At 35.2% G+C, this 26,186-nt stretch overlaps 1 long non-coding RNA gene across 2 annotated transcripts in view; it reads right to left on the reverse strand.

Annotated features, from left to right (window-relative positions):
- Nucleotides 1-26,186, reverse strand: part of LOC134757061 (uncharacterized) — a 450,478-nt gene that overhangs the window by 323,393 nt on the left and 100,899 nt on the right. For both annotated transcript variants that reach the window (XR_010130671.1, XR_010130672.1), the window contains exon 2: nt 8,263-8,393. This is a non-coding gene — a long non-coding RNA (uncharacterized lncRNA). The remainder of the gene's footprint in view (nt 1-8,262; nt 8,394-26,186) is intronic.

Below are 26,186 nucleotides of genomic sequence, written 5' to 3' on the forward strand. Positions count from 1 at the left end.
CCAGATGTTAAGCCTAGTATCCATTGTTATTTTTCCTAATCTTCTCCCTCCTCTGATAGGCCCCAGTGTTTGTTGTTCTACTCTATGTGTCCATGTGTTCTTATCATTTAGCTCTCACTTATAAGTGAGAACACGTAGTATTTGGTTTTCTGTTTTTCTGTTAGTTTGCTAAGGATAATGACCTCCAGCTCCATCCATGTCTCTGCAAAGGACATTATCTCATTCTTTTTATGGCTGCATAGTATTCCATGGTGTACATGTACCACATTCTATGATGTATATGTACCACATAAATGCTATCACTGATGACCATTTAAGTTGATTCCATGTCTTTGCTATTGTGAAGAGTGCAGCAACGAACATAGGCATGCATGTGTCTTTATAACAGAATGATTTATATTACTTTGGGTATCTACCCAGTAATGGGATTGCAGGATTAAAGAGTATTTCTGTGTTTAGGTCTTTCAGGAATCGCTACACTGTCTTCCACAATGATTGAATTAATTTACACTCCCAACAGTGAATAAGCATTTCCTTTCTCCACAACCTTGTCAGCATCTTTTATTTTTTGACTTTTTAATATTAGCTATTCTGATTGGTGTGAGATGGTATCTCATTGTGGTTTTGATTTTCATTTCTCTAATGATTAGTGATGTTGAACTTTTTTTTTCATATGATTACTGGCCACATGTATGTCTTCAGAAGTGTCTGTTCATGTTTTTTGCTCACTTTTCAACGAGGTTGCTCGGTTTTTCCCTTGTAAATTTGTTTAAGTTCCTGATAGACATTAAATATTAGGCCTTTGTGAGATGCATAGATTTCAAATATTTTATGCAATCTGTTTGTCTGTTTACTCTGTTGATAGTTTCATTTCTTGTGCGGAAGCTCTTCAATCAGATCTCACTCATTAATTTTTGCTTTTGTTACAGTTGTTTTTGGCATCTTCATCATGAAATCTTTGCCCATGCCTACATCCTGAATGATATTGCCTAGGATGTCTTCCAGGGTGTTTATAGTTTTGGATTTTACATATACATCTTTAATCCAGCTTGAGTTAATTTTTGTATATGGTGTAAGAAAGACATATGGCTAGCCAGTTACCCCAGCACCATTTTTTTGAAAAGGGAATCTTTTCTCCATTGTTTGTTTGTATCATGTTTGTCCAAGATCAGATAGTTGTAGGTGTGCATTCTTATTTCTGAGTTCTTTAATTCTGCTCCATTGGTCCACGTGTCTTTTCTTGCACCAGTACCCTACTGTTTTAGTAACTGTAGGCCTGTAGTATAGTTTGAAGTGAGGTAGCATGATGCCTCCATCTTTGTTCTTTTTTGCTTAGGATTGCCTTGTCTATTTGGGCCCTTTTTTTTTCGGGGAGGGGGGGGTTTCTGTTCCTGTGTTTGCTAAGGATAATGGCCTTGAGCTCCATTAATGTCCCTACAAAGGACATGATCTCTTTCTTTTTTATGGCTGCATAGTATCCCACGGGTGTAGGTACTACATTTTCTTTATCTAGTCTATCACTGATGGGCATTTAATTGATTTCATGTCTTTGCTATTGTGAATAGTGCTGCAGCAAACATACATATGCAGGTGTCTTTATAACAGAATTTTGAAACAGTTTTTTTCTAGATCTGTGAAGAATGTCAATGGCAGTTTAATGTGAATTACACTGAATATATTAGTTGCTTTGGAAAGTATGGCAATTTTTATGATACTGATTTTTCCTATCTGTGAGCATAGAATGTTTTTCCATTTCTTTTTGCCACCACTGATTTATTTGAGCAGTGATTTGTTGAGATTTTTTACCTTCCTTGTTAGTTGTATTTCTAGGTATTTTGTTCTTTTTGTGGCAATTGTGAATGGGAGTTGATTCATAATTTGGCTCTCGGCTTGACAATTGTTGGTGTATAGGAATGCTAGTGATATTTGCACATTGACTTTGAATCCTGAGTCTTTGCTGAAGTTGCTTATCAGCTTAAGAAGATTTTGTGCTGAGATAATGAGGTTTTGTAGATACAGGATCATGTCACCTGCAAACAATGGTGATAGAGGTCATCCTTGCGTTGATTTTCAAGGGTAATGTTTCCAGTTTTTGCCCATTTAGCATGATGCTGCCTGTGGGGTTGTCATATATGGCACTTATTATTTTGAGTTATGTTCCTTCAATACCTAGTTCATTGAGAGTTTTTAACATGAAGGGATGTTAATTATTTTATGTTATTTCAAAACCTGAAATATACTTTTCTTTACTCCATCTCATCTCAACAACTGATTCTTCTTGTCAGCTTTATTGAGTAAAGTTGACAAATAAAACTGCATGTATTTAAGGCATAGGATTTGATGTTTTTGATACATGTGTACATTGTGAAATGATCACCACTATCAAGCAGATTAACATACTTATTCTTTAAATCCCATCTTAATTTTATTCCCTTCATAAATATGTACATTCAAATAGATGAGAATTTAATAGTTTCCTTTTCTGCTTTTTTTCAAAATTTATGATGAGTTTATCTAACTTATTTTCAATTTTTAATAATAATTTTCAATTATTATTGGCCAAAAAAAGTCTCATGACCCTACGTGTGAGGGGGTAAGACATGCATTTTTTCATTCTGCCTAGAAGTAGAGAAAAACCAGATCTTGGTGAGCACTGGAAGTCCCTACTATAATAGTGATATCATGCACTATTTCAAACAAATCAGAACATTTAATAGTTTGGGATTTTTATACTAAATTAAAATGGCCATGTGAAAATACTTTGTAACCTAAGACAGTGAGCATCTCCTTCATGTGAAGATTTCAAGCATAGGCAGGATGTCTATCATTTATACGATATTTCTTCCAATTATTTAATAATTGCAAATTAACTCCAAACAAATAAGAATAAAAGAACAGTCCACATATTAACATAATAATTGTATTTAGAAATTACTTCATAGAGAGGAAATTTTACTTTCCAACCAGGATTCTATAATTGATTTTCTATTTGCAGCCCTGTTATGTCCGATTTAAAAAAAAATACTGCAAGTTCAATGTTTTTCTGAACAACTATCTCATTTATTTTAACTCCTTTAACCAAACACTTGAAAGATGCTTTTTATTTTGTTATATGAAAAATCTTTTCTTTATGCAATATAGAATCTAAGCCATGGTTTTATCCTCATTAGAATTTCAAACTTGCTAAAATGTGTGGAATATGACGAGAGGTTTTGTTACAGTTTTTTTTATTATTATTATACTTTAAGTTTTAGGGTACATGTGCACATTGTGCAGGTTAGTTACATATGTATACATGTGCCATGCTGGTGCGCTGCACCCACTAACTCATCATCTAGCATTAGGTATATCTCCTAATGTTATCCCTCCCCCCTCCCCCCACCCCACCACAGTCCCCAGAGTGTGATATTCCCCTTCCTGTGTCCATGTGATCTCATTGTTCAATTCCCACCTATGAGTGAGAATATGTGGTGTTTGGTTTTTTGTTCTTGCGATAGTTTACTGAGAATGATGATTTCCAATTTCATCCATGTCCCTACAAAGGACATGAACTCATCATTTTTTATGGCTGCATAGTATTCCATGGTGTATATGTGCCACATTTTCTTAATCCAGTCTATCATTGTTGGACATTTGGGTTGGTTCCAAGTCTTTGCTATTGTGAATAATGCCGCAATAAACATACGTGTGCATGTGTCTTTATAGCAGCATGATTTATAGTCCATTGGGTATATACCCAGTAATGGGATGGCTGGGTCAAAGGGTATTTCTAGTTCTAGATCCCTGAGGAACCGCCTCACTGACTTCCACAATGGTTGAACTAGTTTACAGTCCCACCAACAGTGTAAAAATCTTCCTATTTCTCCACATCCTCTCCAGCACCTGTTGTTTCCTGACTTTTTAATGATTGCCATTCTAACTGGTATGAGATGGTATCTCATTGTGGTTTTGATTTGCATTTCTCTGATGGTCAGTGATGATGAGCATTTTTTCATGTGTTTTTTGGCTGCATAAATGTCTTCTTTTGAGAGATGTCTGTTCATGTCCTTCGTCCACTTTTTGATGGGGTTGTTTGTTTTTTTCTTGTAAATTTGTTTGAGTTCATTGTAGATTCTGGATATTAGCCCTTTGTCAGACGAGTAGGTTGCGAAAATTTTGTCCCATTTTGTAGGTTGCCTGTTCACTCTGATGGTAGTTTCTTTTGCTGTGCAGAAGCTCTTTAGTTTAATTAGATCCCATTTGTCAGTTTTGGCTTTTGTTGCCATTGCTTTTGGTGTTTTAGACATGAAGTCCTTGCCCATGCCTATGTCCTGAATGGTAATGCCTAGGTTTTCTTCTAGGGTTTTTATGGTTTTAGATCTAATGTTTAAGTCTTTAATCCATCTTGAATTGATTTTTGTATAAGGTGTAAGGAAGGGATCCAGTTTCAGCTTTCTACATATGGCTAGCCAGTTTTCCCAACACCATTTATTAAATAGGGAATCCTTTCCCCATTGCTTGTTTTTCTCAGGTTTGTCAAAGATCAGATAGTTGTAGATATGCGGTGTTATTTCTGAGGGCTCTGTTCTGTTCCATTGATCTATATCTCTGTTTTGGTACCAGTACCATGTTACAGTTTTAAAAATAGGGAGTGTTGAATAAAGTAGTGAGGTAAAGTGAATGTTGACCAATGAGCTTCTTTATACTGGAGAATGTCTACTTTAAAATCATGTGTTCATACTATTGATTAGTGGAAGATACTTGAAATCTAGAGTGTGGGAGATTAAGTAATATGTATGGATGGACTACGTTTTCACTGAACAAAGTGTCATAGAACCAAACCAAGGTTCAGGCAAAATGGATTATAAGGGTAACCCATAGATTTCTTACTATCAGGCACCGCCTCCCAAGTTCAAACCAGAGGAAAATAATGCATGCTTGATAGATATGCTACAGGAATTTAGTAACTAGAAAAGCCTACAAGAGAAACAATAATGAACTCTGTAGCCATATTTGCTCAATTACCAGTACAATTTAGCAAACATACAAGTGCAATTTTCCATAACTGATTCTGAATATAGTAGTTTATATAATCATGTTACAATTTTTATAGGTACATTTTCTGCCATAGGCAAATAATATTTTGATAAAAATAGACCCATTTTTACTTATTAAGTATTAGTTCTTGTGAAGAACCTTAAGAAAGTAGAAATTGTTTTCTTGTTCTCTGGAAAGATCAATGAAAATAATTTCTAATTAGTACATTTGTTACTAAGCTTTTTTCCCCCTAAAAATAGGCTTTCTTAAATGAGTTAAACTTTCCTTAGATATTACTAGCTAAACTTGTACCATAAATATATGTAAACTGTTTTAAATTACAATATATGATTTTAAATGAGACCATATACCAAGCTTTACTCTAATAAAGTTTCCTGAGCTCTAACATAACCTAGTATAGTCTAGATATTAATATGTCTGTCGGAATAAATAACAAATGCATGCTACTTCACTTCCTGTTTCTTCTCAGCTTCATAACTAACCTCTCCTTCCCACTTCCATTTCACACTAACACGATCATGCTCATTTATAGAGACTTCCTGTTTGCTGTCAATAAATTGTCCCATAATAAGTTTAAAGCATTCCATCTCTTTTACCCTCAACCCCACACCAATAAAGAGGGAAAGCATTAACTATGCACTAAAATAAATATTATTAAGAATTAAAGTTTAAATAATTGTATAATTTGTTCAAGCTCATGGAGTAAATTCTAGTACCTATTTACTCATTGAAAGTGAGTTATAGTTTATGTGATTGTACTTTTTTTGCTTAGGTGTAAATTATTTTTCAATATTAAATATTTTTATTATACCCTTGGTTTACAAAAGAAGTAATTTTGATAAAGAATGCTTTAACAAATTTAATATGATTTTGTATTTTTCAGAATATTATAAATTCTATGATCTTTTGATCTTCAAAATTAAAAGTAATGAAAAAATATCAAAATGTAGGTTATGTTACATATAAGGAAATTAGCAATTAGGAAAATAAATAAATTGCTAAAAGTTAATCTGCTGCCTGTAACCTGTAATAGTGATCCCCAATCAGCATGTATTTCACTAGATCATACTGGTTTCTTTCAGGTGCATAACTATTTTAAATAAAGAAGTAATTTAATTGCCCAAAGGAAAAAAGATTGATTATATTGGGAGATTTTAATTATATCCTATATCCCAACAAAGTATAATGGATTGTTATAGATTTTAGTTTGATTTTGGAAATTATCTCACATATTGTGTTATTTCACCCATTTTATAAATTGGTACATACCAAATTATGAATCTGGAATTTCAATCTAGGTTAATCTAACAAAAATGCAGTGCAAGTTTTAGTATTTCACTAATTGTAGATCAAGAATGACCAAAGTGCATTGTAAAAGAATCAATAAAATACTCAAATTTTTGAAAAGAAAGCAAAGTAAAAGCACTAATATCTACTGACTATTTAGAAATGCATTACTTATATAGTATAAAATTTTCAGTGATTTTCTTTGAGAACAGACTGTCCTATCCCAGTAACAGTTTTCTCCTTCCCCAAACTGCTGTTCTTATCACATCCCTGTAGTTTAAATGTATTTCTTATGGAGTTTAAATGTATTTCTTATTCATAAAATAATTTCAAATATGATCCATAAATTGGTCTTCAAGTACAGTGACAGACACATGGAAAAAATTCATTCAATACAAACTTCTATTATAAATGGGAAACTGTGGACTCACATTTTCTGTTTGCAGAATGCATTTTGTACAGATGTAATTTTTACTAGGTGGAAATTGAGTGTACTATGTGCCTGGTTATTTATTATTTCATGGCTTTAAATATCAGAATTCTGTTCATTTTTTATTATTTATTTAGTTATTTATTTTTGAGATGGTGTCTTGCTCTGTTGCCCAGGCTAGAATGCAGTGGCGTAATCTTGTGACTTTGATTCACTGCAACGTCCACCTCCTGGGTTCAAGCAATTCTCCTGCCTCAGCCTCCTAAGTAGCTGGGATTACAGGCATGTGCCACCATGCCTAGCTAATTTTTGTAATTTTAATAGAGATGGGATTTCACCATATTGGTCAGGCTGGTCTTGAACTCCAGGCCTCAGGTGATCCACCCACCTTGGCCTCCCAAAGTGCTGGGATTACAGGCATGAGCCGCTGCACTCAGCTCATATCAGAATTATTTATAAAAGTGTCTTAAGGAGAAGCATTCAATATGCTTTGCTGCGACTTCGATCTGTGGCTTTTTTGAACAACTTGCTTCAGCCTTCTCAGAGTAGACAGATCCTGACCATGCAGTGACAGCAGGAAAACATGTTTGAGTGTTGTCTTTTTGGTGGCAATTCAATAATATGTAACAAAGAACATCTATGGTATGCAGTGAAACCATATCAGACAACATGGAGGTGTTATTTTCGATACATTGCAGCTATCATTTAACTGACCTTTTATTCCTCTTCTGTTGATTGATTTTCAAACATTTATCTCCTACTGACAATACTTAAATAAACAATCTCATGTTTCTCACTGTGTACATATGCAAGGGTTTCTCTAGTGTACATACCTAAAAGTCCTATTGCTGTGTAACAACATATATATGTATATAAAAATTTGTTGTAGTATATTTTATAGTTTTCTATTCAATTGAAATAACGTAATACAAAAAAAAGTGACATATGTCAGTGCTGGAGTGATGGATCCCAGTCAATTTTTCCTTAGAAGCTACTCATGCTTTTAAGTAACGTAATGTTTGTCATTTTCCTCTTCATTACATGCAGTCCGTTTACAGTTGACAACATCTCATTCATTGCTGTTCACAGTTCAGTTACAGATATTAGCTGTCAATCATGTAAAACTTTTGCTTTGTCGTCTTTCTTCAGACATACAGATATGAAAATCATTGGACAGGCCAATAAATAAATGATGCAAGAAAACAAATAACTCATTGGGCCTGCGGGTTTATTATTTGTAAAATAATTTGATTATTAAATTCCTCCATTAGATTAAATATGACCATTGAATCTTTGGTTCTATACCTTTTAAAGGGTGAATCTTATTTCTCCCAACTCTTTCTTGATCTTGCAACTTGCTCTAATATAAAGCAACAGTAATAATATTAAGAGGTTTCCGAGACTCATTTTCAGGAGGCATTGGGGCTTCAGCTCTTACATTTTTGGAACCTGATGCCACCAGAGAATGAAGATGATTGGGATGAAAGACCATGTGGAGAAAGACTCACCCATTCCACTGAATCCATCCATTCCACCGAATCCACCTATTCCACCAAATCCACCCATTCCATTTCATCTTCTAGACAACCTCAGGCACATTAGTAAAGCCAGGCAAGATCAGCAGAATAATCAAGGCAACCTATATAATCAGAGAAAATATTAAGACTGCAATGAGTGAAGTCATTGTTTTAATCCACTGTATAGCCATACATAAATGCAATTCTCCCTTTTGGTATTATAGAAATTAAACATAATATGGCCAGGCATGATGGCTCACGCCTGTAATCCAGCACTCAGGGAGGCCGAGATGGGTGGATCATGAGGTCAGGAGATCAAGACCATCCTGGCTAACACAGTGAAAACCCATCTCTACTAAAAATACAAAAAATTAGCTGGGTGTGGTGGCGGGCACCTGTAGTCCCAGCTACTCGGGAGGCTGAGGCAGGAGAATGGCGTGAACCAGGGAGGCGGAGCTTGCAGTGAGCCGAGATCATGCTACTGCACTCCAGCCTGGGCAACAGAGCGAGACTCCATCTCAAAAAAAAAAAAAAAAAAGAAATTAAAGATAATATTTATCTGGTAATTTGATACATGCTTTTCTATTAATTTTTATTAAAAATTAATTCCATCTCTGGGTTATTTTTTCTATAACCCATAACCTCTTTATCAAAATTAATTACCACATGTCAAATAATTTTATTTGTAATAATATTAAGCATTAATAACCATTATTATTTAAATAATATTTGTTATGAATAGCAACTTTACTCATTTCACCCTCCAATTTATAAATTCCAAATCCCATTTTGAAAACTTATTAAACTTTATTCCTTATTATATTTTCATATTAAATAATTTAAATATGCTCTTATATTGGTTGCTTTATTACTCACAGCTTAGCTCCATTTTGGAACTATTAACCCACATGCAGATGTCATATTGCAACATTGCTGTCACCATATACAAACTCTGCCTTTGTTTTTCTTGTCTTAGGAAAGGTTCGACTTATGTGGTACATTTCAAACAGACGTATGAAAATCCCAGTGGGCAACTGGAAATGTAAATACCTTCAACGTGGCCACTTGGTTAAACTTGGTATATTCAGCAAATGGCATCCACAGAAGCTGACGTTTAAGCATAACGAATTATGCATAAGTGAACAAGGCCCTTCTGGGTTGATGATAGCAGAGGTTTCACTTGTGGCTCAGTTTTGGAATTGAAATTACAAAGTAATTATAACCCTGCTCAGACATTTGCACATTGTCTTTTCAGACCAGATCTCAGTCTATTCAACAGGCACTATACCAAAGATCTATCACTACTATGCTAATGAAATAGGATAAATGTTCCTTTTTTATTATTATTTTTGGATCCAATGAGGAAATCCAACGCTCTTGAGAAAACTTGTCTGGTTATTAAAAGTTTCTTGTTTTTGTACTTCATCCAAGTGTTTAAAATCTTGAAACACTGGAATAATGCTATGGCTTAAAATAAGAAACAATCCTCACCTGCCACTCTTAGGCTCAGCAAAAGTCAAGACTTGGCATAGCTATTTGCAGTCATGGGATTAGAAACGTCATCTAAGCTTATCATTGGCCACTGTTTACATGTGGTCTGGGAAACTGAAATGAATTATAACAATTATAAAAATTTACTGTAGGTGAATCATTCTTCCCGTTGAGTAAGAAAGGAAACTAAAATTTAAATATTTTATCAAATATTACACTGCTTAAAAGGACAATTATAAAATTGAACTGAAATCTATTCAATTCAAAACTATTCTGTTTCCCACCATGTTTTTTATTTCTGACATTCTCTTAATTTCTTTAGTGTTAGACATATTTACCTGAGCTATTGTTGATTAAAAGGTATATTATAATTATATAATTATGTTTGTGGCTCAAATATCCTATAAATGTATATTTATAGGTATTATTACATTATATATGAAATAGTTGGAAATAAAATTCTTAAAATTCTAAATTATCTATTTTTATGCATGTTCCATATATAAACATATTGTATGTGAGATGCTACTTCTATATTCAATAAACATTTTTTTGATTTTAGACTTCTTCGACAAATTTTTATTTTCCATGTCCAGTTAATACCTGCACAATGTAAATCACTCTGGTAGACAAAACCATGAGGCAAAGGGAGTAGAAAAGTTTATTTTTACTTGTAAACCTCCCTCGTAGTCAATAAGGAAGCCTGAAAAATGGAATCCAGCATTTGAACTACTTAAAATTCCTTGGATCAAAGTAGGCAGATAGCTATTATAATCATTCAAAGCTCATAGCACTTTAATATGAAATTTAATTGAAGATATATTTTAAATTAGATGTGCAGTTTATGAGCTTGTTCAAAATAGTGTAAGATTTAATAATTTTAAAAGTATTTTTTAGTAAAACTTGAAATTTTGTTTCAAAATATATCCCTCATCCTGGTAATAATTCAGTTGCATAAAGAAGGCAGAAAACTTTGTTTGCAAAATCCTACATCCTATGTAGGGAGCAATTTGCAGAAAACACAGCCACATTACCCCAGAATAATTAAAATACATTTAGGCCGGGCATGGTGGCTCATGTCTGTAATCCTAACACTTTGGGAGGCTGAGGCAGCTAAATCATCTGAGGTCCGGAGTTCGAGACCAGCCTGGCCACATGGTGAAACCCTGTCTCTACTAAAAATACAAAAATTAGTCAGCCGTGATGGCACGGGCCTGTAATCCCATCTATCTGGGAGACTGAGGCAGGAGATGGCTGGAATCCAGGAGGTAGAGACTGCAATGAGCGAAGATCACGCCACTGCACTCCAGCCTGGTGACAGAGCGGGACTCCATCTCAACAAAAAAAAAAAAAAAAAAAAAAAAAAAAAAAAAAAAGACATCTAAAGCTATTCCACATATATTAGATACAACATTTAAGTATATTTTGTATGAGTATGTAAAATTTAATTTAATGGCACTAACCCTGACACTTATAGAGAAGACTATTGAGTGATATTTTGTGGATCAAACTTGAATCAGTTTTTAGATACCTTTTTTAATGAATTACAAATACATACACAAGAAAGAGTGAATCAATTGCACTTATACTTCAAAAAAATCATCATGAAAACAAATTAATTTTGAGGAGATTTTCTTATTACAGTCAATTTTAGTTTGCCAAATTATCTCTTCAGCTCCTTGCCCAGAATAGGAATGATTTTTCCCCCTAGAGGAAGAATCTCAAGACTCTATGAGCTAATTTGCTTATACCGTCTGCACAGCCAACAGGCATTTCCAGCATTAAAAGAAAATTTAAGGAAATCATTATTTCTTGTTTTACTGATCAAAATGTAAGCTTGTAACGTTCTGTTTTAACCCCTAACTGCATTTAGTGCATTTTAATATTGGAGCTTTGCATTTGTCCCCAACTATTTGTTTTTTTCCTATTCTGTTTCAGTCGGTGACCCAGCAACCTGTCTTGTATTCATTCACTCTTGGGCTATGTCCAGCCTCATCTCACTTTAAGGAATTGGAACTGTATCTTTGGACGCTGGACTCACAAAATTGTTTAGCAAACTGATGGATATTTTTAAGCCCAATCACTCAAACTATTCTGTTCATTATTTTCTTTTACATTTTTATTGAACTCTGATCACTTCTATAAACAGATTTGTCCCAATAGATTGTTTTACATAACTTAAAATCTCATAAACTGATTGCTGATCTCATTTATTATCCAGTACTATCTTAAATATATGTCATATAATATATTGTATATGCACATGTATATGTATATTACTATACATATAACACACATAGATAAACTCATATAGTATATGTGTTCATAGCAATAACTAATAATTGAATGGTTATTTTTAGTGTATGCAGGCAACAACCTAAGCAATTTTTATTATCCTTTCACAATGCAGGCATTATTTCACACACTTTACACATGAAGAAACTAGTGTACATGTCATTTAAATTATCTTCTTAATTTCGTGCTGTTAGTAATTTAGAGAATAGAAATCAACTCACACAAACTGGACTTTCAAAAAATATTATTATACATACATAAATTCTAAGAAAAATTTAGAATCTTTCAAGCCATACATCGAAGATGGTGTTCCAAAGGCTTGTCCTAGGAGATAAGATTTTTGCCTTTGTTAGCAAGGTTCCCTGACATTGCCTCAAGGGAACACAGTTCTCTCTCATCACACCACAATTTCCCTGAAGTCAGGGTTTAGCTAGTAAGCTGGAAGTGAAGATTGCTATAGGCAGCAATGAGGAATGCCTCTAGCTTAGTTATAAGGCTTCTCAGAAATGGGAATACATTAAATTACTTCACATATTCTGTACCTTTTAGGGAAGGCTTGAAACTGATAATTCAAGAGAAAAATTTGCTGCTTAACTCCCAGTGTCCACTAGGTTTAAACAATCTCCATAGGTATATAACAATTTGAGTCTGAAGAACAGTAAAGAAGAGTAATTGTGACTTAAGAAATATTTTTTTCCCAAAATGAGTCTATTTGGAAAATTATCTGTGTAATTTTATACTATAAATACAATTGTAATACTGTGTGAGAGCCATAGTCCCGTGGTATAATTTGTTTTCAATACAGGTATTTACACTGATTTTGGAATTATTTTATTTAACATTCTGAACAAAAATATACCATCTTCAAACATATTTGTAATACATAGATGACAAATATTAATAGCTAACATTAAGAAAATCATATATATCACTGATATCATAATAGGTATTACATAGGTGTTTACCAAAAATTAAAAATTGGAGTTCTGGTCTTAAGTATTTAATTTTTTGTCCTCCTCTGAATGTAGCTGTAGTTTTGGTACAAGTTTAGCATGAAAAGAGTATACTAATTTGCAGTGTTCCGGATCTCAAATCATGTGGCAAGAATTTTCTAGATTTTTAAGGTGTCTTCTGGAGGTTTATGTGTGTGTGTGTGTGTGTGTGTGTTTCATATATACATATTCATTTACATATATACAATTATATTAAATCTTTACTTATAAAAATATGTTAATATACATTAAATACATTTTAATACCATAAAGATGGTACTTAAAGCAGAATTATTTTTAAATTTTTAGCAGCATATATTTGTATAACTACTCTACTTTTAACTATCCTCATATTATCTAACTATCCTCACACAATACTGTTATTCTGATAAGATAAAATCTCCTCACAATAGCTTATTCTCAACTTTTAACTTATCATTTACTTTAAAATATATTGTTCTTTTTCCCACAAAGGCAAAAAGCAAGATATGTTTTTCCTTATGAGATAAATAAAAACTATTTTGTTTAAAATTTTTCCTCTTATCAAGATGATAATTGTGCTATTTCATCATATTTCCTTTTTTCATGCTTTCTGTTGGCAAAATAATGAATACTTTTCAGTATCATTTCACTGAATGTAAAACTCCTACCTCTTGTTTTGACATGTTCCCAATGGCTATTCTCATAAATTTGATTTAATGTTTCTCTTATTTTCTTGCAAGTTAACGTTGCAAATATGGCTAACATTTCAGAAGCAGTTGCAACAACTTCTATTTTATATGTACCTATAAACATGAATAATCTATTTTGAATATTATAATCAAGTTGACACTTATTTCAGAATTTTTCAAAAACATTTATTAAATATTTACTGAAAGATTATTACATTTAAGAAGCAAATTCTCTCTGTGAATAAATGGTGAGTAATAGCTTGACAGAATTTCTTTCCTTCTGATAACTCAAAACAAATTTATTTTTTAGTGGAGGGGAGGGCAGAGAAAACACTGGAATTCAACAGAGAAGTGACAGAAAACACCTAAGGCAAAGAAGAGAGAAGTAAGTGAGACTGTTTAGCCAGGATGGGCTGGCTGGGAGCCTGCTCTCCAATGCAGAGGAACTGTAAAAAAAAAAAAAAAAAAAAAAAAAAGTGACCCTCAGGGCCGGGCGCGGTGGCTCACGCCTGTAATCCCAGCACTTTGGGAGGCCGAGGCGGGTGGATCACAAGGTCAAGAGATTGAGACCATCCTGGCCAATATGGTGAAACCCCGTTTCTACTAAAAATACAAAAATGAGCTGGGCGTGGTGGTGCGCACCTGTAATCCCAGCTACTCCGGAGGCTGAGGTAGGAGAATTACTTGAACCCGGGAGGCGGAGGTTGCAGTGAGCCGAAATCCCGCCACTGCGCTCCAGCCTGGTGACAGAGTGAGGCTCCGTTTCAATAAATAAATAAATAAATAAGTGACCCTCAGTACTCCACATTCCCACTGTAGATTCCTGCAATTCTAGCCACTGGGCAACTATTGACCCAGGTGGCCCCTGAAATTAACATAGGAGCTGCCTAGAAACTATGCCATGGTATTTCTCTGGAGACGGAACTCCAGCTAGGTCCCAATGTCCAAATCTTAAGCAGCTACAGCAGGGCACTATTTGAGACCCTACGTCCATCAGATTGCATCCTTTCCTGAGGCTAAAAACCCCTTGAATTTTCACATCCCTGGAGCCCCATTGACATCCCCTGCCTACTGCCAAGCACTGCTGGCTGTTTTTGCCAGGACTGAAGCACCAGCCAGTGGCAGCAATCTCACTATGCATTTATAAGTGCCTTGAGGACAGGCTATCCAGCTCACAGCCACAATCTAGGATCAAAGCTCATATTCCTTAGCCACATATTCGTGGCCACTGCCACTTAAAGCCACCTCACCCTTTTTAGCAGCAGGGCCAAAGTAAAGTTACTGTGATCCCCACCCGAGCATTCCACTTGGGGCACCCAACCCATGCCTACCACTGCCAAGGTCTACAGGCACTATTGTGCACTACTGGGGGACCTGAGGCCAGATCTTTCTAGGCTGGCTCCACCCACTTAGTGCCCAAACACACGATCTAGGGGTATGGGAATCCCCATGCTACATCCAGCACCATTGGCACCTGAGCACAAGTGACATCTACCTGCACTCTTTATCTGTTGGCCCACAGACTGGCTGCCCAGGTCATCACAGCTACTGCCAACTACCACATGGAAAGCTTGAGAGCCAGAAAATTGTCCAGCCACTGCTACTGCCATTGCCTCTGCCATACCTACTGCCCAAAATTTTGAGGACCCACCACCTACCTAACCCATTGCTGCCACTGCTGACACCTATGTAAGCTGCCTGGAGGTCCAAGAACTGGTCTGCAGTGTATGCACTGCATACACTGCCCTGGGGCCAAAGGACAGGCATGCTTGGCCCACAGCTTCTATCGCTAGGTCTTGAGAACTGTCCTAAATGACTTCCTTGTGTCCAGCAAAAATTCACAGCAGTCTCCACTAAAAACCTTACCATAAGCCACTGAGACAATCAGAGCCTCTATTGTCACTGTTTATAGCAAAAGTAATAATATGGATACTATACTACTGCAGTCACCCAGAATCAAAGTCAAAGTGCCCTATCCAACCAATATCATAGATACATCTTCAGTAAAAAGTCCACTCCTATGAAAAGAAATTCAAAAAATTGGAATAAGTAATTGTTACACCAGATGCACAAACATCAACATAAGGACACAAGAAACACAAGCAAGGAAATATCATTCCAGATAACTCAGATAAGCAATGCCATGAAATCAGCAAAAGAAGCCACAATATAAAATAAATTTACCGAAAAGATAGTTATCCTAAAAAAGAATCAAACAAAAATTATGGAGCTAAAGATGTCATTAAATGAAATGCAAAATACACTAAAAAGCTTCAACAATAAACTAGACCAGGTCGAAAAAAGATTGAGAACATGAAGACAGGTCTTTTCAAATAATCCAGTCAGATAAAAATTAAGAAATAAGGATAAAAAAGAATAAAGCCTATGTGACATATGAAACACTATAAAGCAATCAAATATTTAAATTGTTAGTGTCACAGAAGGCAAAAAGAAAATTAAAGTAATAGAAAGCTTATTTAACTAAATAATAGCTGAAAATTTCACTCTAGAAGACATTTAGAAAGAGAAAACTCAAAGAACTCCAATACATATAATTTGTCTTCTTCACTGCACTTTATAGCCAAATTGTCTAAAGTAAATAATAAAGAGAGAGTTTCACAAACTTGAAGAGAAACGTGACTACTAATTTTTAAGAGAACCCCCATTAGACTAACAGCAAATTTCTCAGCAGAATCATTACAGGCCAGGAGAAAATGAGATAATATTTTCAACGTGAAAGAAAAAGAAAACTTTCTGTCAAGGATACTATACCCACCAAAATTATACATAAATGACCAAGAAATAAAGTATTTTTCAGATGAGTAAAAGTAGAGTGAATTCATCACCACCTAACTGGCTGGACAAGATATTCGTAAGGGAGTACTGCACCTGGAAGCAAAAAGACAATATCTACTACCATGAATAAAACAATTAAAAAAAAAAGCAAAAAAAAAAAAAATTCACTGGTATAGCAAACACTCAAAAGAGGAAGAGACAGGGCTGAAGTATTACCACTACAGAAAATCATCAAACCACAATGAGAAAGAAAGAAACAAACAAAAACAATTAAAACAAACAAAATGAACAAATAATATTAAAAATAAATAATGGTGTATGTAGACTGAAAGAAAAGAGATTAAAAAAAGATACTCCATGTAAATGGAAACCATAAATGACCAAGAGTAGCTACATGTCTACCAGATAAAACATATTTGACTTAAAAAACATAACAGAGACAAAGAAGTTTATTATATAATGATAAAGAAATCACTTTAGCAAGAGGACATAATAATTCTAAGCACACATGCAAGCAACACTAGAGCACTTGGATATATAAGGCAAATATTATTAGATCTAATGGGAGAGAAAACTCCAATACAAAAATATTTGGGGACTTTGACACACCCTTCTCAGCATTATAAAGTTCATCTAGAAAGATAATTAACAGAGCAATTTTGGCTTTAAACTACACTTCGGAACAAATAGACCTAACAGATATTTAAAGAACATTTTACCCAAAAACTACAGAATACACAGAATACACATTCTTCTCATTAGCTCATGGAACATTCTACAGGATAGACCACATGGTAAGCCATTAAGAAAGCATCAACAAATTTTTAAATATCAAAATATCAAATATCTTATTAGACCATAATAGAATAAAACCAGTAGTCAATAAAAAGAGGAATTTTGAAAACTATGAATATACATGGAAATTGAACAAGATGCTTTTGAATGTCCATTGTATCAAGGAAAAAAAATGAGGAGGAAATCAAAAAGTGTATTATGAAAAATAAAATTATAAACACAACACATCATACTTGATGAGATACAACAAAATGGTGCTAAGAGGGAAGTGTATAACAATAAATGCCCACATCATAAAGTTTAAAGATTTCAAGTAAACAATCCAATGATGAACCTCAAGAAATCAAAAAAAGCAAGAACAAACTGAATCCAAAATTATTAGAAGGAAAGGAATAATAAAGATAAGGTAGGCCTAAAAAAGCATAAAAACTTAATAAATAAAAAGGATCAACAAATGAAAAGTCAGTTGTTGATAAAGGTAACCAAATTAATAAACAACTAGCTAGACTAGCCAAGAAGAAAAGAGAGAATACTCAAGTAAATAAAATCAGGAATGAAAAGAAAGATATTTCATCAGGCATCACAGAAATATAAAGACTATCAAAGACTATGTGAACAATATACACTAACAAACTGGAAATCATAGAGAAAATAGATAAATTCCTGGAAACATACAATCTAACAATATTGAATCAGGAAGAAACTGAAAACTTAAACAAGCTAATAATGAATAATTAAAACGAATCAGTAATAAAAAGTCTCCCAACAAAGAAAAGTTCAGGACCAGATGACTTCACAGCAGAGTCCTAACAATCTTACAAAGAAAAGCTAACACCAATTTTTCTCAAGCTATTATAAAAACTTGAATAGAGTAAAATTCTCCCTACATCATTGTATGAAGCCAGCATTACCCTGATACCAAAACTACATAAGGATTCAACAACAACAGCAATACTACAGGTCAATATCCCTGATGAACATAGAAATAAAAATTCTCAATCCTGGGAAACCAAATCCAACAGCTCATCAAAAAGATAATACATTATGACCAAGTGAGATTTATCCCAGAGATTCAAAGATTGTTCAACATACACAAAATAATAAACGCAATAAAACACATCAACAAAAAAAGACAAAAACCGAATGATTTTCTCAATAGATACAGAAAAAAAGCATTTGATAAAATTCAACATTCCATCATCATAAACATTCTCAGCAAACTAGGCATGAAAGGAAAAATATCTCACCATAATAAATGCAATATATGACAAACCCAAAGCTAACATCATACTGAACGCGGGAAAACCTAAAGCTTTTTTCTGTAAGAACTGGAAAAAGACTAAGTTGCCCATTTTTACCACTCCTATTTAACATAGTACTGGAAGTCCTAAGCAAAGCAATAAGTAAAAGAATGAAATAAAAGATATTAAAATTGGAATAGAGAAAGTCAAATTGCCCCTCTTTGCAGATAATATTATACATATATATATACATAAATAATCTATCAAAAAACTCTTAGATCTGATAAACTCAGTAACGTTGTGGAATACAAAAACAACATACAAACATCAATGATGTTTCAATACACCAATAATAAACTAGCTGAGAAGTAAATAAAGAAGGAAATCTCATTTTAAAAGCTACAAAAAAAATACCTAGCAATAAATTCAACCAAGGAGGTGCAATACCTCTACAAGATAAACAATAAAAAAATCTATAAAATAAATTGAAGAATACAATAACAAATGGAAAGATATCCTATGCTCATGGGTTGGAAGAATTAACAGTGTCAAGATGATCATCCTGCCCAAAGCAATCTACAAATTCAATGTAATCCCTATCAAAATACCAATGTCATTTATTTTACCAAAATAAGAAAAAAAAATTCTAAAATTTGTAAGAGACAAAAACAGCCCAAATAGCCAAAATAATCTCAAGTAAGATGAACAAACCTGGAGACATCACACTAATTGACATCAAAATATTTTATAAGATTATAGTAATCAGCAGCATGGTATTGGTATAAAACCAGATACATAGACCAATGGAACAGAATAGAGAACAGAAAAATAAATTCAAATATTTATAGCCACCTGATTTTTAATAAAGGCACCAAGAACATACATTGGTGAAAGTACAGTATCTTCAATAAATGGTTCTGAGACAATTCAATATTCATATGCAGAGAAATGAAATTTGGCCCCTACCATTTACTATATACAAAAATCAACTGACAATGGATTAAATACTTAAACTTAAAACCTACAACCATAAGCTTACTAGCAGAAAAATTGAAGAAATATCAGGACATTGGTCTAGGCAAACATTTAATGGCTAAGACGTCAAAAGCACAAGCAACAAAACAAACAAAAATAGACAATGGAATTGCATTAAACTGAAAAAATCTTCTGTCACCACAGCTAGAAGAGCTAGAGAACCAAGAACAAACCAACTCCAAAGCTAGCAGAAAGCAGGAAGTAACCAAAATCAGAGCTTAACTGATAGAAATTGAGAAGAAAAACAAACAAACAACAACAACAAAAAAAACAAAGATCAATGAATTCAGAAGTTGATTTTTAAAAGGAATAATAAGGAGAGTGTTAGATAGACTTATAAAGAAAATAGAATATCTCAATAAACACCACAAGAAATTGCAATGGGGACATTACCACTGACCTCATAGAAATAATAATAATAAAAATATCAGAGACTACTATGGACACATTTATGCAAACAAGCTAGAAAACCAAGAAAAAAAGTGATTAGTTCCTGGAAACATATACCCTTCCAAGGTTAAACCAGGAAGAAATTGAATACCTGAACTGACCAAAAAGTGAGTTCTAAAATTGAATCAGTAATACAAAGCTTACCAACCAGAAAAAAAAAAAAAAAAAACAGAACTAGATGAAATCATTGCTGAATTCTATCATATGTATAAAGAGCTAGTACCATTACTACTGAAACTACTCCAAAAAATTGAGGAGGAAGAACTTTAATGCATTCTATAAGGCAAGCATCATCCCAATACCAAAACCTGGCAGAGACATAACAAGAAAAGCGATGCCCGTAATGAACATAGATGCAAAAATCCTAAACAAAATACTAGCAAACAGAATCCAGCAGCATCTCAAAAAGCTAATACACCACAATCAAGTAGGCTTTATCCCTGAAATGCAAGGTTGGTTCAACATATGCAAATCAATAAATGTGATCCATCAGGAAAACAGAACTGAAAACAAAAACCACATGATTATCTCAATAGAGGTTATACAAGCTTTTGAAAAAATTTAACACCTCTTTACGTTAAAATCTTCAACAAACTAGGCATTAAAGGAATACACATCAAAATAAGAGCCATCTATATCAGACCCACAATTAACAGCATACTGAATGGGCAAAAACCTGAAAGCATTCCCTTTGAAAATTGGAACAAAATAGTCTGTTCCAAGGTGGCTGAATAGGAACAGCTCCAGTCTGCAGCTCCCAATGTGATTGACACAGAAGACGGGTGATTTATGCATTTCCAACTGAGGTACCCGGTTCATTTCACTGGGACTGGTTGAAAAGTGGGTGCAGCCCATGGAGGGTGAGCTAAAGCAGTGCGGGGCATCGCCTCACCCAGGAAGCACAAGGGGTCAGGGGATTTCCCTTTCCTAGCCAGGGGAAGCCGGGACAGACTGTACCAGGAAAATCAGGACACTGCCACATAAACACTGCGCTTTTCCAATGGTCTTAGCAAATGGCACACCAGGAGATTCTATCCCGTGCCCGGCTCACCAGGTCCCATGCCCATGGAGCCTTGCTCACTGCTAGTACCAGATTGAACAGCGAGGCAGCAAGCCTGGCTGGGGGGAGGGGCGTCTGCCATTGCTGAGGCTTGACTAGGTAAACAAAGCTGCCAGGAAGCTCGAACTGAGTGGAGCCCACTACAGCTCAACGAGGTGCACCTGCCTCTGTAGACTCCACCTCTGGGGGCAGGGCATAGCTGAATAAAAGGCAGCAGAAATTTCTGCAGACTTAAACATCCCTGTATGACAGCTATGAAGAGAGCAGTGGTTCTCCCACCACAGTGTCTGAGCTCTGAGAACGGACAGACCACCTCCTCAAGTGGGTCCCTGACTCCCGTGTAGCCTAACTTGGAGACACCTCCCAGTAGGGGCCGACTGACACCTCATACAGCTGGGTGCCCCTCTGAGACGAAGCTTCCAGAGGAAAGATCAGGCAGCAATATTTGCTCTTCTGCAATATTTGCTGTTATGCAGCCCCGGCTGGTGATACCCAGGCAAACAGGGTCTGGAGTGGACCTCCAGCAAACTCCAACAGACCTGCAGCTGAGGGACATGACTGTTAGAAAGAAAACTAATAAACAGAAAGGAATAGCATCAACATACACAAAAAGGACATCCACACCAAAACCCCATCTGTAGGTCACCATCATCAAAGGCCAAAGATAGATAAAACCACAAAGATGGGGAGAAACCAGAGCAGAAAAGCTGAAAATTCTAATAACCAGAGCACCCCTTCTCCTCCAAAGGATCGCAGCTCCTCGCCAGCAACAGAACAAAGCAGGGCAGAGAATGACTTTGATGAGTTGACAGAAGTAGGCTTCAGAAAGTCAGTAATAACAAACTTCTCCGAGCTAAAGGAGGATGTTCAAACCCATCACAAGGAAGCTAAAAACCTTGAAAAAAGATTAGATGAATGGCTAACTAGAATAAACAGTGTAGAGAAGACCTTAAATGACCTGATGGAGCCGAAAACCATGGCACAAGAACTATGTGATGCATGCACAAGCTTCAATAGCCAACCCAATCAAGTGGAAGAAAGGGTATAAGTGACTGAAGATCAAATTAATGAAATGAAGGGAGAAGAGAAGTTTAGAGTAAAAAGAGTAAAAAGAAAAAAACAAAGAATCTAAGAAATACGGGACTATGTGAAAAGACCAAATCTACATTTGATTGGTGTACATGAAAGTGACGGGGAGAATGGAACTGAGCTGGAAAACACTCTTCAGGATTTTATCCGGGAGAACTTCCCCAACCTAGCAAGGCAGGCCAACATTCAAATTCAGGAAATACAGAGAACACCACAAAGATACTCCTCAAGAAGTGCAACCCCAAGACATATAATTGGCAGATTCACCATGGTTGAAATGAAGGAAAAAATGCTAAGGGCAGCCAGAAAGAAAGGTCGCATTACCCACAAAGGGAAGCCCATCAGACTAACACCGGATCTCTCGGCAGAAACCCTACAAGCCAGAAGAGAGTGGAGGCCAATATTCAACATTCTTAAAGAAAAGAATTTTCAACCCAGAATTTCATATCCAACCAAACTAAACTTCATAAACGAAGGAGAAATAAAATCCTTTACAGACAACCAAATGCTGAGAGATTTTGTCACCACCAAGCCTGCCTTACAAGAACTCATGAAGGAAGCACTAAACCTGGAAAGGAAAAACCAGTACCAGCCACTACAAAAACATGCCAAATTGTAAAGACCATTGATGCTGGGAAGAAACTGCATCAACTAACGGGCAAAATAACCAGCTAACATCACAACGACAGGATCAAATTCACACATAACAACATTAACCTTAAATATAAATGGGCCAAATGCCTCAATTAAAAGACACAGACTGGCAAATTGGATAAAGAATCAAAACCCATCAGTGTGCTGTATTCGGGAGACCCATCTCACATGCAAAGACACACTTAGGCTCAAAATAAAAGGATGGAGGAAGATTTACCAAGTAAATAGAAAACAAACAAACAAACAAAAAAAAGCAAAAAGCAAGGGTTGCAATCCTAGTCTCTGATAAAACAGACTTTAAACCAACAAAGATCAAAAGAGACAAAGAAGGCCATTACATAATGGTAAAGGGATCAATTCAACAAGAAGAGCTAACTATCCTAAATATACAGGCACCCAATACAGGAGCACCCAGAGTCATAAAGCAAGTCCTGAGAGACCTAGACTCTTTTTAGTTATTTAGTTATTATTATTTAATATTATTAATATTAATATTAAATATAAACTAACATTAATATTTAGTTATATTATTAATAATAATAACAGGAGACTTTAACACCCCACTGTCAATATTAGACAGATCAATGAGACAGAAGGTTAACAACAATATCCAGGACGTGAACTCACCTCTGCACCAAGCAGACCTAATAGACATCTACAGAACTCTCCACCCCAAATCAACAGAATATGCATTCTTCTCAGCACCAGATTGCACTTATTCCAAAACTGACCAGGTAGTTGGAAATAAAGCATTCCTCAGCAAATGTAAAAGAACAGAAATCACAACAAACTATCTCTCAGACCACAGTGCAATCCAATTAGAACTCAGGATTAAGAAACTCACTCAAAATTTCACAACTTCATGGAAACTGAACAACCTGCTCCTGAATGACTACTGGGTAAATAACAAAATGAAGGCAGAAATAAAGATGTTCTTTGAAACCAATGAGAACACAGACACAACGTAACAGAATCTCTGGGACACATTTAAAGCAGTGTGTAGAGGGAAATTTATAGCACTAAATGCCCACAAGAGAAAGCAGGAAAGATCTAAAATCCACACCCTAACATCACAATTAAAGGAACTAGAGAAGCAAGAGCAAACACATTCAAAAGCTAGCAGAAGGCAAGAAATAACTAAGATCAGAGCAGAACTGAAGGAGATAGAAACACAAAAATCCCTTCAAAAAATCAGTGAATCCAGAAGCTGGTTTTTTGAAAAGATCAACAAAATTGATAGACTGCTAGAAAGACTAATAATGAAGAAAAGAGAGAAGAATCAAATAGATGCAATAAAAAGTGATAAAGGGGATATCACTACCCATTCCACAGAAACACAAACTACCATCAGAGAATACTATAAATACCTCTATGCAAATAAACTAGAAAATCTAGAAAAAATGGATAAATTCATAGACACATACACCCTCCCAAGACTTAACCAGGAGAAGTGGAATCACTGAATAGAACAATAACAGGCTCTGAAATTGAGGCAATAATTAATAGCTTACCAACCAAAAAAAGTGCAGGACCAGATGGATTCACAGCCAAATTCTACCAGAGGTACAAAGAAGAACTGGTACCATTCCTTCTGAAACTATTCCAATCAATAGAAAAAGAGGGAATCCCTCCCTAACTCATTTTATGAGGCCAGCATCATCCTGATACCAAAGCCTGGCAGAGACACAACAAAAAAAGAGAATTTTAGACCAATATCCCTGATGAACATCGATGTGAAAATCCTCAATAAAATACTGGCAAACCGAATCCAGCAGCACATCGAAAAGCTTATCCACTAAGATCAAGTTGGCTTCATCCCTGGGATGCAAGGTTGGTCCAACATATGCAAATCAATAAATGTAATCCATCAAATAAACAGAACCAAAGACAAAAACCACATGATTATCTCAATAGATGCAGAAAAGGCCTTCAACAAAATTCAACACCCCTTCGTGCTAAAAAATCTCAATTAACTAGGTATTGATGGAACGTATCTCTAAATAATAACTATTTATGACAAACCCACAGCCAGTATCATGCTGAATGGACAAAAACTGGAAGCATTCCCTTTGAAAACTGGCACAACACAGCGATGCCCTCTCTCACCACTCCTATTCAACAGTGTTGGAAGTTCTGTCCAGGGCAGTTAGGCAAGAGAAAGAAATAAAGAGTATTTAATTAGGAAAAGAGGAAGTCAAATTATCCCTGTTTGCAGATGACATGATTGTATGTTTAGAAAACCCCATCATCTCAGCCCAAAATCTCCTTAAGCTGATAAGCAACTTCAGCAAAGTCTCAAGATACAAAATCAATGTGCAAAATCACAAGCATTCCTATCCACCAATAACAAACAGAGAGCCAAATCATGAGTGAACTCCCATTCACAATTGCTACTAAGAGAATAAAATACCTAGGCATCTGACTTACAAGGGATGTGAAGGACGTCTTCAAGAACTACAAACCACTGCTCAACGAAATAAAACAGGACAAAAACAAATGGAAGAACATTCCATGCTCATTGATAGAAAGAATCCATATTGTGAAAATGGCCATACTGCCCAAGGTAATTTATAGATTCAATGCCATCCCCATCAAGCTACCAATGACTTTCTTCACAGAATTAGAAAAAAAACTACTTTAAAGGTCATATGGAACCAAAAAAGAGCCCACATTGCCAAGACAATCCTAAGCAAAAAGAACAAAGCTGGATGCATCATGCTACCTGACTTCAAACTATACTACAAGGCTACAGTAACCAAAACAGCGTGGTACTGGTACCAAAACAGAGATATAGACCAATGGAACAGAACAAAGGCCTCAGAAATAACACCACACATCAACAACCACCTGATCTTTGACAAACCTGAGAAAAACAAGAAATGGGGAAAGGATACCCTATTTAATAAATTGCGCTGGGAAAACTGGCTAGCCATATGTAGAAAGCTGAAACTGGATCCCCTCCTTAAATCTTATACAAAAATTAATTCAAGATGGATTAAAGACTTAAATGTTAGACCTAAAACCATAAAATCCCTAGAAGAAAACCTATGCAACACCATTCAGGACATAGGCATGGGCAAGGACTTCATGACTAAAAACATCAAAAGCAATGGCAACAAAAGCCAAAATTGACAAATGGGATCTAATTAAACTAAAGAGCATCTGCACAGCAAAAGAAACTACCATCAGAGTGAACAGGCAACTTGCAGAATGGGAGAAAATTTTTCCAATCTACTCATCTGACAAAGGGCTAATATCCAGAATCTACAAAGATCTTAAACAAATTTACAAGAAAAAAATCAAACAACCCCATCAAAAAGTGGGCAAAGGTTATGAACAGACACTT

Source organism: Gorilla gorilla, chromosome 14 (assembly GCF_029281585.2).
Source record: "Gorilla gorilla gorilla isolate KB3781 chromosome 14, NHGRI_mGorGor1-v2.1_pri, whole genome shotgun sequence".
NCBI lineage: Eukaryota > Metazoa > Chordata > Mammalia > Primates > Hominidae > Gorilla > Gorilla gorilla.